Raw genomic sequence first — 13,880 nt, 5'->3', positions numbered from 1 at the left:
AATTGTGAAATTGGTTTTGACAAAGAATTTGCTGGTGAACCTAACTCTCTTGAGCAACTGAAATCTAGTGTTTGTAATAACGTACAAATAAAAATGCCAGCATTGGGACGCTGATTAATTGCATCCAAGCCAGAGGTGCTTTTTAAATCTGCTCTGAAAAACACATTTCATTTTGGCTGGTGGGCCAAGTGGTGGAAGATTTGCACTTTATTTTTGTAACTTAGAAATTCATTAAGTTTTTCAAGCACATCTATTCAGTTAGGAAACAAAGTGCTGGAGCAACTCAGCAGGTCAGATGCTTCACTGGAGAACATGAATAGATTTCGGGTCGAGACCCGAAACACCACCTGTTACTCACTGGTCACACAATTTGTTGTTTTACTTAATGGCCCTAATGTTGATGACTTGGCTGTGGCATTGAATGAGGTCCCCTCTCTCCCTGGCCAGGCGGTCTACATTTTATAGTAATTTACCAAATAATATATTAACTGCCAGGAGATTAGAAGAAAATATTTCAAGTGGCCATACCCACTGGAAATCTTACTTCAGGTCTGGGCTTCAGGAGACTGAATTTGCAACACAATTAATTTGAATATATTTAATTCTGTTTCGGTACAAATTCCACTTTCTCTTCACATGCATAAGATTCAATGAGGCATGTGCACAGTGTAATTTTCTGCCAGTGCAGCACAGCTTTTCGTTACATCTCTCTGAAAGTGGAACTCCTTATAAGTGGTAGGTCTGTACGCAGTGTTTGTACTCTTCATTAAATACCTAGCACTGAGGACGAAGTTGATTTTAAAAAAATATTTAGAAATACCCAAGTCATAGGACCAGAATTCGACTCATTGGGTCTACTCCGCCATTCAATCATGGTTGATCTATCTTTCCCTCTCAACCCCATTCTCCTGCCTTCTCCCCATAACCATTGCCATCCGTACTAATCAAGAATTTGCCAATCTCTGCTTTAAAAATACCCAATGATAGCCTCCACAGCCGCCTGTGGCAATGAATTCCACAGATTCACCATACTCTGAATCAAGAAATTCCTCCTCATCTCTTTTTTAAACGTACGTTCTTTTATTATTATTTTGAATTCAACATTCTTCGATAGCTTGCTTTTTGTTTCTATACAAATTGGCCAGTTTTGCTGCAGGTTACCCTTTTTCAATAACTTTTTTACTCTCTGCAAACTGCCAGATATACTGGACATTTTCCTTTTTGTTTAAGATTATTGCAACAGCTCTCATTAACTTTTCAAATTCGGTCTCGCTCTTTGCATCAACCGAATGTCTCAGCAGAATCATTGCCACCTCCTCTAAATGAGGTATTCATCATGTCTTATTTATCTCTCCTCCTCTCCAACTTAAAATTTAACATTTTTCTTAACTTTCCTGCTTCTGCTGATGGGTATATGATCTGAAACATTAACTCTGTTTCTCATTCCATATTTGCAACCTGACCTGCTGGGTGTTTCTAGCAGTTTTTATTTGAATACGAGTTTCTCTTTCACCCTAATCGTCTCTCTCATCTGTGTGTCAGCTCCCTCCTTCTCTTTCCTTCACAGGTTAACTACACGAGTGCTCATGCAATCTTAAGGAATTGCATCGATGTTGTGTGGGCAGCAGTGGTTAAAACCAGGTGCAAACAGCAGCTATCATCTTGCTTTTTATCAATGTGATTAGTTTGTACATGCAGCAATATATTTGAATTTTGCCAAGAGATCTCCTGTGGAAGTAGAAAAGCATAAACCATTTTAACTCATCTTGTTCATTTAGTTTTCCTGTATGCTCATTCACAAATAAGTTTTTGCTTTTGCTTCAATTTCAGCTGTGATGCTCATTTCTTTAACTATTTGCTAGGCTTGTGATTGAAATGCTTCTTGGGTGAAAAGGCTGTCGGTCCCAAAGTAGTACTGAAATCATTTTTGATTCTGGATTTATTTAATGAATTGTCAAATTCATGAACAATGTCAATTTTGGGGAAGATTAATGCTATTTTGTGACTGCTTCTGGAAGAACAAACACATTTTTTTTTAAATTACGTAGTGCCTTATTTTGCTGTTTGGCATTTAATGTATTTCAAAGACAGACTGCATTCTCTGTTGAACTTGTGAACGACGAGACATGTTAGAAAGCATCTCATGAATAACTAAGTGTCCATTCCTGATCACATTAACCACCTAATCTAGCACGCCATGTAACATTAAACCAAACAGTAATGTAAGACAAATCTGGGGATTAAAACCCGTTCAACTGCTCTGCCTGGTTACAAGTTGAAAATATTTGTTCAATATTTAAGTTTGCAAATTACTTGTATTGCCCAGCTCATTGCATTATAATTATGCCGTATAGCTGCAACCTGTAGTCCTACATTTTATCTGTGCCTGAATTATTATGTTCCTTCAAATGGACTCAAATCAGAATTGATTACACTTGTAAAGCAAGATGGAGATGGGATCAATAATAGATTCATATTGAGTGTACTTGTGTACATGGGATTGATATAACAGTTCCTATAACAATTTTGTTCACAAACTGCAAATTTGGTTTCCAATTGGGGATTTAGAAAGCAGCAAAATGACTCATGGTTCAAACAAGGATGTGTGATGCAACCGAAGATAGACACAAAATGCTGGAGTAACTCAGCGGGACAGGCAGCATCTTTGGAGAGAAGGAAGGGGTGGCGGTTCAGGTCAAGACTCTTCTTCAGACTGATGATGCATGATGCACCCTTGTCTTCAGTGACAGCCGTGGTTTGGTAAATAGCATGCTTCTGCAAAATTAGAAGGTTGTGGGTTCAATTCCCACTCCACAAACTTGACCACAAGTCCAAAACTACATTCCAATGCGCTTCTGAGGAAATGCTGCACTATCTGAGGAGCTGTTCTTTACACAAAAAAAGTTTTTAGCTGAGGTCTTACCTCCCCTGAGGTCTTATCTCCCCATGGACATAAAGTAATTACTAGTAGTTTTGCGAAAAAGAGCAAGGAAATTATCCTCTGAGCTCTTTGTAATATTTATCCCTAAATCAACAGGGTATTTGGTCATCATGCATTACTGTTTTAAGTGTTTCTTGCAATAGGCAAATTGGCTTTTCTGTTTCCTGCATTACAGCACAATATCGATATCAGATGTTGTAAATTGGCAAGACATAAATTTTAAAACACAAGCACAAGTATTTTTTTAAGAGTGAGATACTCATCACAGTGGAGACCATTGAGTTAAACTTGGAGAACACTTGCAGCAATAACAGATTGATTTTTATGTCCATGATTATAGTAAATTGTTTTCCATCCATTCCATTTTTTAAGGAAATCGCTCTTTTAGGCAAAGTTGCAGTAGTTTGCTTGTTTCTTTTTTAAGAATTCAATTTCTCAGTAAGTTAACATCTTACAGTTGACTGCTTTGAATAAAGTCTTGATCTCCAATTCATCAGCTGATGTAGTGTTTTATGTAAGTACCCTCTGCAAAAGAACGTGTATAAATGACACAAGAGTGGTACTGAAAGCCACTAATTCCAAAACAAGCAAGCTGATCTCCTGGCCTTCATTCAGTCAAATATAGTCTGTGAGGTGCAAACAAGGATCCAACAACAGTCAGTATTTCTGAAATTGCCGAGTGAAGTTGAAATGTAGTAATCATTTGATTTATTGCTGTATTATCCTCAAATTATCTGACACTCACAGAAATACCAACACAACATAGTCCTATGTAAACAAAAAAATAAGACTTCCAAGTAATTTTTTTTGATGAAACTACAATTCATATTTCTGTTGACAGTTCAGTGATTCTATACTCTTCTGCTTCGATGTTCCTGAGTTATTGTGAGGTTATGTTGACTTTTGAAATTATTAGAAAAGCTAACATCAACTTTGGCAGCTGGATGTGCTATTTATCAGAATAAAATTAAAAGTACTTTGCTTATGGTGCAGATCCTATCAAATTTACAAAGTAATACTGACCTACTCATGAAGAGACATGACTTTTTCTCCATTTGCTTTAAGCGTTCACACACCTGACTCCCAGTAATAAGGAACTTGCAACCACGATTATTTGGATGAATATGTTTTTAAGTTTGTGTAAAACCAATCAGTATTTTTACAAATCTAACTAATGAAATCATCGAACGTGTAAAAACTAATAATTCCTATCGCTTGCTTACATTTAGCTTACTTAAGGACATATATAAAGCTGCTTAACTTTAAATCAGACACTGAAGTCAGTTTGAAATTGTCGTAAATTATTTCAAACACTTTTAAAATATTATTTGTTGGTGTTGAGGCGCCATGTAGTATAATGTAGCCAAGTTGAGTTTATTTCATATGCACAAGTACGGCGAGGTACACACATAATAAAAATCTTGCTTGCAGCAGCATCGACTCGGACCACAGCCAAAAACCTTTACATAAATTATACATTAATTATACACAGACTTTGCAAGATAGTGTAAGGCCTTAAAAACTTGGATATTTTTAGTCTAAACCATATATTTAAAATTATAACAACTGTTTTTGGTCTCAAATTGGAGCCAAGGATTAAAGACTGTGACCAATTGTCATAATTCTTTTGAAAAGAATTGCAAACATACCTGGTACAACTGAGCCAATCACATTAAAGGGCAGAAAAGAACAAAATAATGTTTCATAATAGTAAAAAACAAGGAGAAAAGATTGGAATGCTTGTAACAATGTTCGGCTCCAAATAATAGACAATAGGTGAAGGAGTTTGGCCCCTCGTGCTAGCACCACCATTCAATGTGATCATGGCTGATTATCCACAAGCAGCACCCCATTCCTGCCTTCTCCCCATATCCCCTGACCGCTATCTTTAAGAGCCCTATCTAGCTCTTTCTTGAAAGTATCCATAGAAACGGCCTCCACCTCCCTCTGAGGCAGAGAATTCTACAGACTCGCAACTCTCTGTGAGAAAAAGTGTTTCCTCGTCTCCGTTCTTAATAGCTTACCCCTTATTCTTAAACTGTGGCCCCTGGTTCTGGACTCCCCCAACACCGGGAAAATGTTTCCTGCCTCTAGCGTGTCCAACCCCTTAATAATCTGATTTGTTTCAATAAGATATCCTGTCATCCTTCTAAACTCCAGAGTATACAAGCCCAGCCGCTCCATTCTCTCAGCATATGACAGTCCCGCCATCCCGGGAATTAACCTTGCGAACTTACGCTGCACTCCCTCAATAGCAAGAATGTCCTTCCTCAAATCTGCAGACCAAAACTGCACACAATACTCTAGGTGTGGTCTCACTATAACCTGCATGTTTGGCACCAACAAAGTATCAGATAGAATTGCTCAATCTTAGTTTTAGTAAACTGACTGTTCCTGACTTGTGGTGCTCTCTGCCTGGAGTTTGCATGTTCTCCTGCATGAATATCCCCGGCGGCTACCATTTCATTCACCATCCCAAAGATGTGCTGGTTGGTTGATGAATTGGTTACTGCAAATCGCAGAACAATACCCAAGCAATCCCAGTTTTTCCCTGCAAATTGAATCCCTTTTCACTGGAGCTTTTTTTATAACCCCTCCAAATCATGCATGTCCATCCAAATTTTGACCCTTGGATGGCTCAGCAGTTAAATATAGGCTTGTGAAATTCAAAACCAAAAAGAAAGAGATTTTGTGCCTTCTGCAAATAAAATAGTAAATTTTGAAGGGGATGGAAGTAGAGAGACATCTGAAGATGGTGCTTGGAAGGTGGCAGGACAGATTTCCAAGGCAGCTTAATAAAGCGTATGGGATCTTGACCTATAAGAAATGCAAACGGTAGGAAATGATGCTCAGGTTGCATAAAACACCATCTCAGCCCTTGCTACCATAAATGTCACTTCAGCCCAACTCAATTTAGGATGGGCATGCAGGCTTTAGAAGTGGTATAGGAGGGCTCCAGTCACGAAGGACTTATAATGCACAGAAAGACTGTCGTTGCTCACATTAGAAGTTAAGGATTTTTTATCCATAGAAAAGTTAAGATTGATTTTAGGTGAAATTGATTTGCTAACAACGTTTGAATTAAATTTTAGCATAGAGTTCAGGGAATATATTGCACATTCCTTGCTTGTAATGAAACATACATTTCTGTCCAGAGACATTTAAGATCACAAAAGATTTAGGAAGATTAGAGCGAGGTGAAGAAATAATAACCAGAGGCCGCTTATTTAAAATGATTGTTAAAAGAATGCGATGTGACTCAAGGAAACATTTCTTTGTGAAACTAGTACTAAAAATTTGAAATATTGCATAATGGGGCAATAAATACAGATGCAATGGGTGCCTTCAAAATGGAATTGGATAAATATTTGGCAAAAAATATTGCAGGCATGTGGGGAAAGAGTTCTCAAATGAGACCAACAGGATTTTGTTTTGAAAGTGCTTGCATTGATTTGATGGCTTGCAAGGAAGGCCTCATTCTGATTGACGCAGCTCCTACACCGCAAATGGTTTCTTAGAGTGTATCTCTCTTCCTACACCCTATTTTGGAGAAACAGCCTCTACTCGTCCATTGAGAAACTTTCAAATTTAAATTCTTTCAATAAATCCCAATGTTTAAACAAGTAGAAGACTTTCATATCTCTCTAGCCTTTCCTCGCAGCTGAAGTATTTCTTTTCTGGTACCATTCTGGTGAAACATCTTTGCACCCTCAGGCCTTAACATTCTTCGGTAAATGTAGTGTGCTGAATTGTGGGCCCTATTTCAGTTGAAGGTGTTATCTGAGTATTTATTAATACAGTATTTAAAAATATATATATAACAAAGATTATACAAATCCAGAGTGGATGGTGAAGGATAATTCATTACTTTGATGTAGAACAGGGGTCGGCAACCTACGGCCTCTGGGCCGAATGCGGCCCGTAACCCGAAATCATCCGGCCCGCAGGCGTATTTTTTTTCCTGTAGTCATCCGGCCCGCTTTCTTCCTTCATCTCTGGTACCTCCCAGGCCCGAGGCGCGCTCCTTCTGTGTCTGGGCTTCACTGTCGGGATCGTGGTTGTTAATAGGCTGGGGACGAGTGAGTATGAGTATTGGAGCCACCGCCTTCAGGTCAGAGCCAAGGCAATGGTCCGTAGGTTCTCCATGTTCGTGAGTGCCCGTAACTAGGGGCCAGTGCTCCAGGTGGCGTCCTCGAACGGGCGGAATCTATGTGAACACGTGATTTGATGCCTACCATCCGGGGCGGGATGGGTGCAGGATCTATGTGAACACGTGGTAGATGTGGCCCGCCATCAGCTCACAGATATGCTTCCTGGTCCTTATGCAGAACAAGGTTGCCAACCCCTGATGTAGAACCATATATTTAGAACTAATATAATGAATTTTCAAATTGGGCTACTGCTGTGTTGATGACAATCTTTTGGTGTCTCTGGAAGTATAGAGTTGACTGTGATGTTGTTCAAATCAATTTGTACTGCTTATGCTAAATATTCCAGGGAGGTAGTTACCCATTTTAGGCACCAGTTTGAATTCACACCTTCAGGAAAGAGAAAATAAAGAAAATATCTTGGATATTCAATTACATTTACCTTTTGATTATATCATGACTTGACAACCTAAGATGTACTGAGAGATTGCCTTAAAAGCTGGTTAAATCCACTTTTGTGTAGAGCTGTATTTGTATAATCTGCAGCTCAGCTGTGGAAAAACAAAGATGTTTTCATTGGATTGGCTCCAAGTAATTGTCTGATTTGCTAGTTTTTGTTTGCTGTGTAGTTTAAACAGCTGCTTGTCAAAATCTGCTAGACCACAAACAGTAGAGGTAACAAGATATTTTGAAATTAGTTAACTCTGCCAAAGTTATGTAGACAAGCGTTCTGTTAAGATAAAAAAATAAAAGATAGAAACAGGAACAGCCCATTTGGCAGCTCACACTTGCTGCACCATTTAAAAAAATAATCAAGGCTGGTCTTTCCTCTGTGTCCCATATTCTTAAAAAAAATGTAAGAGCTGAGCAAAGCCTGTGCTGAGACATAAGCATCCAGGCCACTGGTTGCAACCAGTTAAATCCTTTTTGTTTGACTGACATTGACTCTAATTCAGCAAAGGTCCCATTAAGGATCAGTGCAATAATCTATGAGTGGAGCCAAGAGGAATGGATAAGTTAAATGGAGTCCAAGAATCATATTTCGGACAACTTGTCCATACCTACCGAGATGACCATCTAAACCAGTCCCAATTTGCCTGTGTTTGATCCCTCTCCCTCTAAACCTTTCCTATCCATGTACCTGCCCAAATATATTTTAAATGCCTCATCTCCTTCCTGTGGCAACTAGTTCCATCCAGTTTGTGTTTTAGGTTCCTATTAAAACATCCCCCTTCACCTTAAACATAGATGTTGTACTCTTGGACTCTAGAAAGGTTGTTGACAAGATCCTGCATGGTGAGTTGGCGTGATAGGTTAGAACAAACCTGGGGTAAATTTTGCTTACCCAGGGGTAAATTTGTCGATTCTGGATTTGTACATATTTTTTCACATTGACTGACTGCCTTTGGTTCTGGTATACTGGTACCTGTTCATCATTAGTTGTTCATAAATAAGTGAAATAACATTGTTGTGCTATTAAATTTGCCAGGGGTAAATGGGATGAAAAAGGTTGGGAACCCCCGGGTTAGAACATAGGTGATCTAAGGTGAGCTAACCAGTTGGATACAGAATTGGCTGGGTGGTGGGAGTCGGAGGGATGTAGTGGATAGATCTTTCAAGTTGGAGGCCTTTGATCACAGGTGTGCCACAATGACGACCAGAACTGCATGCAATATTCCCAAATGTGACCTAACCACCATTTTGTATAGATGGTGTAGACATCGGAATATGTTCCCCACGGTGGGAGTGTCTAATAACACTAGATGTCATAAGCTTAAGGTGAGAGGAAGGGGGTTAAAGGGGATCGGAGTGGTAATTTCTTCATTCTGAGCAGTTGGTATCTGGAATGAACTGGTGGAGGAGATGGTGCTGGTATGAACAGTAACAATCTTTATGTGGCATCTAGATGGAAACTTTAATGGACTTAATATGGATATAGAAAGGCCTGATGTTTGGTATTGACACGATGGGCAAAGGGCCTGCTTCCATGCTATACAACTGGATTATTCTATAAAGATCTCATTCCCTGCAAATTGAATGTGCTTTCATTCTGGTCATATTTGAAGCATTTCTAGATAAATGGAAGGAAGAAAATCTTAAATAGGCCAATTGGAGGGGATGCTTTCACATACAGGTACCAAAGATCAGATATAAAATCTGGGGCCAACATTTTCACGCTAATAACTATGTTGTGTACGAATTGGTGACCTCACATAAAACTCTCACATTCTGAATTCCCCTGAATTAGTCATACCCCGTTAGCAAAGAGGAACGCTAAGATAATCTTTTTCTGCAATTTGGCTGTCTACAAACAATCAAGCATAATATTGTATTTTTTTATCGAAAAGCCAACACTGTTGACTATGCTATCCTTCTACCTGTGTTCCTGTACATTCAGCCTCTACTCTTTGGCCCTGCATCTACTTTCACTCATCTCCATCCCCTCCTCAGGCTCTATCCTGCAACAATACACCTACCTCTTGTTTCCCCTTCATGCATTGACTTGTTCCTTTTCCTGTCTACGCACTCTCCCTCTTGCATGCACCCTTTCCTTCCTCATGCCACTTTCTTCCTCCAGTTTTCAATTAGGTTGTCGACAGCAGGAAGACAACCAAAAAATAGTAATGACACTTGTTTATTTAATATGCAGCTTAAGTTTAGCATATGTTAACCACAGGCATCATTCCTGGCATTGACAGTGGTTTCTGTCAAACTCTGGATGATCAATTTTGCCATGTAAACTTAGGCTGAACAAAACTCCTTCATTTTTGCTGTTTCTCTGGTTAGCCCACTCTATGATTTCCTTTTTCCATCTTAAATTTCAGTTCCATTACTCAGGAAATTCTTAAGTCTTATAGAATAAGCGGCTGTTTTCACAGCCTGACTTCAAATAACATGCTGCCGGGAAAAATCAAGAAAAAAAATATCTTGGCTTTTTTTTTGTACATTTGGGTGGTAGATGATGTTTGTGTTGAACTCTGTAATATGTTGTGTCCATTTTTATTCATTTTTTTAAAAAACCTTTTTCTATGGTTTGCAATGGAAATTATTTAAATTATGTGAAGCACTTTGGGGTCAATGCAAATTGACTTAAAATGTGCTATATAAATAAAGTTTACTTACTTACTTACTTAGTTTAATGTGCAATGCAACGATTTTTGCCAAGTTAAATGGGCCAGGAACCTCAGTTGTTAGCTGTGTTTTTTGAACATATGATTTTGTTGCTCTATATTGGGCCAGTCTTGTACCTCGCCTGTGCAGTGTCTTCTCTTGTTAACATCCAGGCTCTTCCTCTTGGCAAAAATAGTCAGCCTGCATTGGCAAGGAAACCCTTTGGAACTGGACCTCCCAGTTCAAAAGGAATGACATTGATGGTGGGGGCATGGATTGCCAAGTAAAATGGATGATGTGAGAAATCTGAGTGATTTAAGTATTTAATTTAATATTGAATTTGGGAAGTATTTTATTTCCTCTTCCTAAATTCAACCTCCCAGTTAATTTGCTTCTACGTATAATTTTTTTAACTTTTAGAACAGATCGATCTGGAAAATGTAAAGGCTCGTTTTTCTAGTTTGTGAGAAAAATCTATTCAGTTGCAGCAATGAAGTAATATCATGCTTCTCTCACTGGTTTGATTTGGTAATATATAACTGCAGTGTGGAAAATGTCAAGTTTTTCTTGGACTTTGGCTATTTCTGCAACTTTTTTTTCAAGATAGTTGTACTTTTGTTTTCTCCTACTGTGAGGTTTATTCATTTTTAAACCCAGAGCCTACACATTCCTATCCTTTTGGCTTAACATGTAAATAACATACAATATTATGTCACCATTTTCCAAAAATGTTTTGGCATACCATTACTCATATACTGAAGTTTTTATGTTAATTAGATTTAATAAAGGGAATTTAGTTAATGAATAATCAGGTTCTTGACCCAATCCACACAACCCTTATCCTACCTCTGCAACGGAACACTACGGGACACCTGTACCTCACTGTTGTGACTTTTCAAGTGGCATTTAATTCTTGAACCATGTGGTATGCACAAGAATGAAGATGACAGCCGTCATCTGCTGAACTTGCCATAGATCCAATTTTCTGGCCACTATTTGCGTTTGTCTCCTCGTTACCGACTTCAACTGACGAGACTGATCCTGCAATAAACTGCTCAATAGCATTTTTGTTATAAAGACTGTCTACTTCTATCATGATGACTTCAGCCATCTCACCTATCCCTTGTCTCAGCCCATCTGCAGCTGAAATCGTTATTCATGCTTGTGTTATCTCTAGCCATGGCTATTCCCTCAGTGAATATCATTAAAAATAGATTCAGCTCGTTCTCTTGTTATTCATTACGGGAACATGAAATGCTTATATTGCTTGTCTTGTTTCAAAAACCTCAAGTACTTAATTGTTTGTAAAATACATTGTGACTTCCTGAGGTCATGAAATGCATACAATATGCTGGTACTCTTGGTACTCAGGATGTGTTCTCAAGGAGTGCAAAAAGAATCAGTGCTAAAGGCCATTATATCGTTGTCAACTCGAACGACTTACAAAGAAATCATCTCTCACAGTCCACCTTGAAGCTTACAAACTCCACCTCACTGACTACAAAGATGCTCTCATTGCTGCAAAATCTGCCTACCTCTCCTCCATATTCACCGATCCCTGCCTAAACCACAGAACCCTCTTCTCCACAGTGGGCAACCTCCTCAAGCCTCGAGCCAACACTCTCCCTACCTCTACTCCGGATCTCTGCAACTCATTCCTCCACTTTTTCGTTGATAAAATCAGCACCATCTATCAATCTTTATCCCCTGTACCCGACTCCCCAGCATCTACTCCACCACCTACCAAGGCCCCTCCTTTCAACATCTCCACTGACCTCCTTACCCCTCCTCCACACTGCTTCCTCTCCCAGTTTGACCTGGTCACCCCTATTGAAATCTCCAAACTCATCAGCTCTTCCAAACCCACTACCTGCTCCCTCGTCCCCCTCCCCACTCCCCTGTTGAAGTCCTGCCTCTCCGTTCTCTGCCCCTACCTCACTAATCTCTTCAACTCCTCATTGTCCCAAGGAATTGTCCCCTCCGCTTTCAAAACTGCTGCCGTTACACCAATCTTAAAGAAACCTGGTCTTGATCCCTCCTCTCTCATTAACTACCGCCCAATCTCAAACCTCCCCTTTCTTTCAAAAACCCTGGAGTGTATCGTTGCGTCGCAACTTCATTCTCACCTCCTTGCGTATAACCTACTTGAACCCCTCCAATCTGGCTTTCGCCCCCTCCATAGCACAGAAACTGCTCTCCTCAAAGTCCTCAACGACCTCCTCACCTCTGCTGACACTAGTTCCCTCAACATCCTCATCCTCCTCGACCTGAGCGCAGCCTTCGATACAGTGAACCATAACATCCTGCTCACCAGACTCAAAGACCTCGGCATTGAAGGCTCTGCACTCAGCTGGCTCCGTTCCTACCTTTCCAACAGATCCCACTTCATCTCTCTCCACAACCACACCTCTGCTACAGCCGCAGTCACTCAAGGCATTCCCCAAGGCTCCGTACTCGGCCCCCTCCTCTTCATCATCTACATCCTCCCCCTTGGTCAGATACTCCGCCACTTCAATCTGGACTTCCACTGTTACGCTGATGACACCCAGATCTACCTTGGCACCAAATCCCCCCACAACCCCCCCCCCCCTCCCCTCTCCCATATCAACTCCTGTTTGTCAGCTATAAAAACCTGGATGCAACATAATTTCCTCAACCTCAACAGCGATAAGACAGAATTCCTCCTCATAGGCTCCAAAGCCACACTCAGCAAAATCAATAACCCCACTCTCACCATCGACGGCACCACTGTCTCCCCATCTCCCCAGGCCCGCAACCGTGGCGTGATCTTTGATTCCACCCTCTCCCTTGAGCCTCACATCCGCCATGTCATTAAAACCTCCTTCTTTCATCTCCGCAACATCGCCAAACTCAGACCCTCTCTCACACCGCCCGCTGCTGAAAGACTCATCCATGCCTTCATCTCCTCCCGACTGGACTATTGCAACTCACTTCTCCTTGGCATCAGCTCCACCTACATCAACCGACTCCAACTGGTCCAGAACGCAGTCGCCCGACTCATCACCCATACCAAATCCTGGCATCACATCACTCCAGTCCTCAAACAACTTCACTGGCTTCCCATCTCCCACTGGATCACCTACAAAATCCTGATCCTCACCTACAAAGCCCTCCACCATCTGGCCCCCCCATATCTCATTGACCTCCTCTCCCTCTACCAACCCTCACGGTCCCTCAGATCCACATCAGCCGGTCTCCTCTCCATCCACAAGTCCAACCTCCGCAGTTTTGGGGACAGAGCCTTCTCCAGGGCAGCTCCCAGGCTCTGGAACTCCCTCCCCCAACTGATCCGCAATTCCGTGTCCCTCACCATCTTCCAGTCCCGCCTCAAGACCCATCTCTTCACCTCTGCCTATCCTTAGCCCCACGTCCCCGTCCCTTTTCATCTGTGCATTAATTGCCTCATACTGTGTTTTGTATTGAATTCTGTCTTTACTTTGTGTACTAGTCATGTCTCTACTATTTATTTCATTCCCCTTTCATGTTTTTCCTCTACCTGCTCAATTTTTGTAAGGTATCCTTGAGACTCTTGAAAGGCGCCCATAAATAAAATTTATTATTATTATTATTATTATTATATCATTATACTCGCATATGTGCTATAGTATGCACTGTATTTGCCAGAAACCTGGTGCAGAGCCAGCAATGAATTACCCATG

The 13,880-nt window shown here is 40.5% G+C and overlaps 1 protein-coding gene across 7 annotated transcripts in view; it reads left to right on the top strand.

Moving 5' to 3' along the window:
• The window catches only part of sipa1l1 (signal induced proliferation associated 1 like 1), a 358,473-nt gene that overhangs the window by 104,045 nt on the left and 240,548 nt on the right, over positions 1–13,880 (top strand). The window contains exon 4 of one of the 7 annotated variants that reach the window (XM_033026814.1): positions 1,831–1,886. The exons of the other annotated variants lie outside the window; for them this stretch is intronic. The gene's annotated coding sequence lies outside the window, so the exon portion shown is untranslated. The remainder of the gene's footprint in view (positions 1–1,830; positions 1,887–13,880) is intronic. 7 annotated transcript variants of the gene reach the window in all.

Source organism: Amblyraja radiata, chromosome 9 (genome assembly GCF_010909765.2).
Source record: "Amblyraja radiata isolate CabotCenter1 chromosome 9, sAmbRad1.1.pri, whole genome shotgun sequence".
Taxonomy (NCBI): Eukaryota; Metazoa; Chordata; class Chondrichthyes; order Rajiformes; family Rajidae; genus Amblyraja; species Amblyraja radiata.
This window is presented reverse-complemented; position numbering and strand designations above follow the sequence as displayed.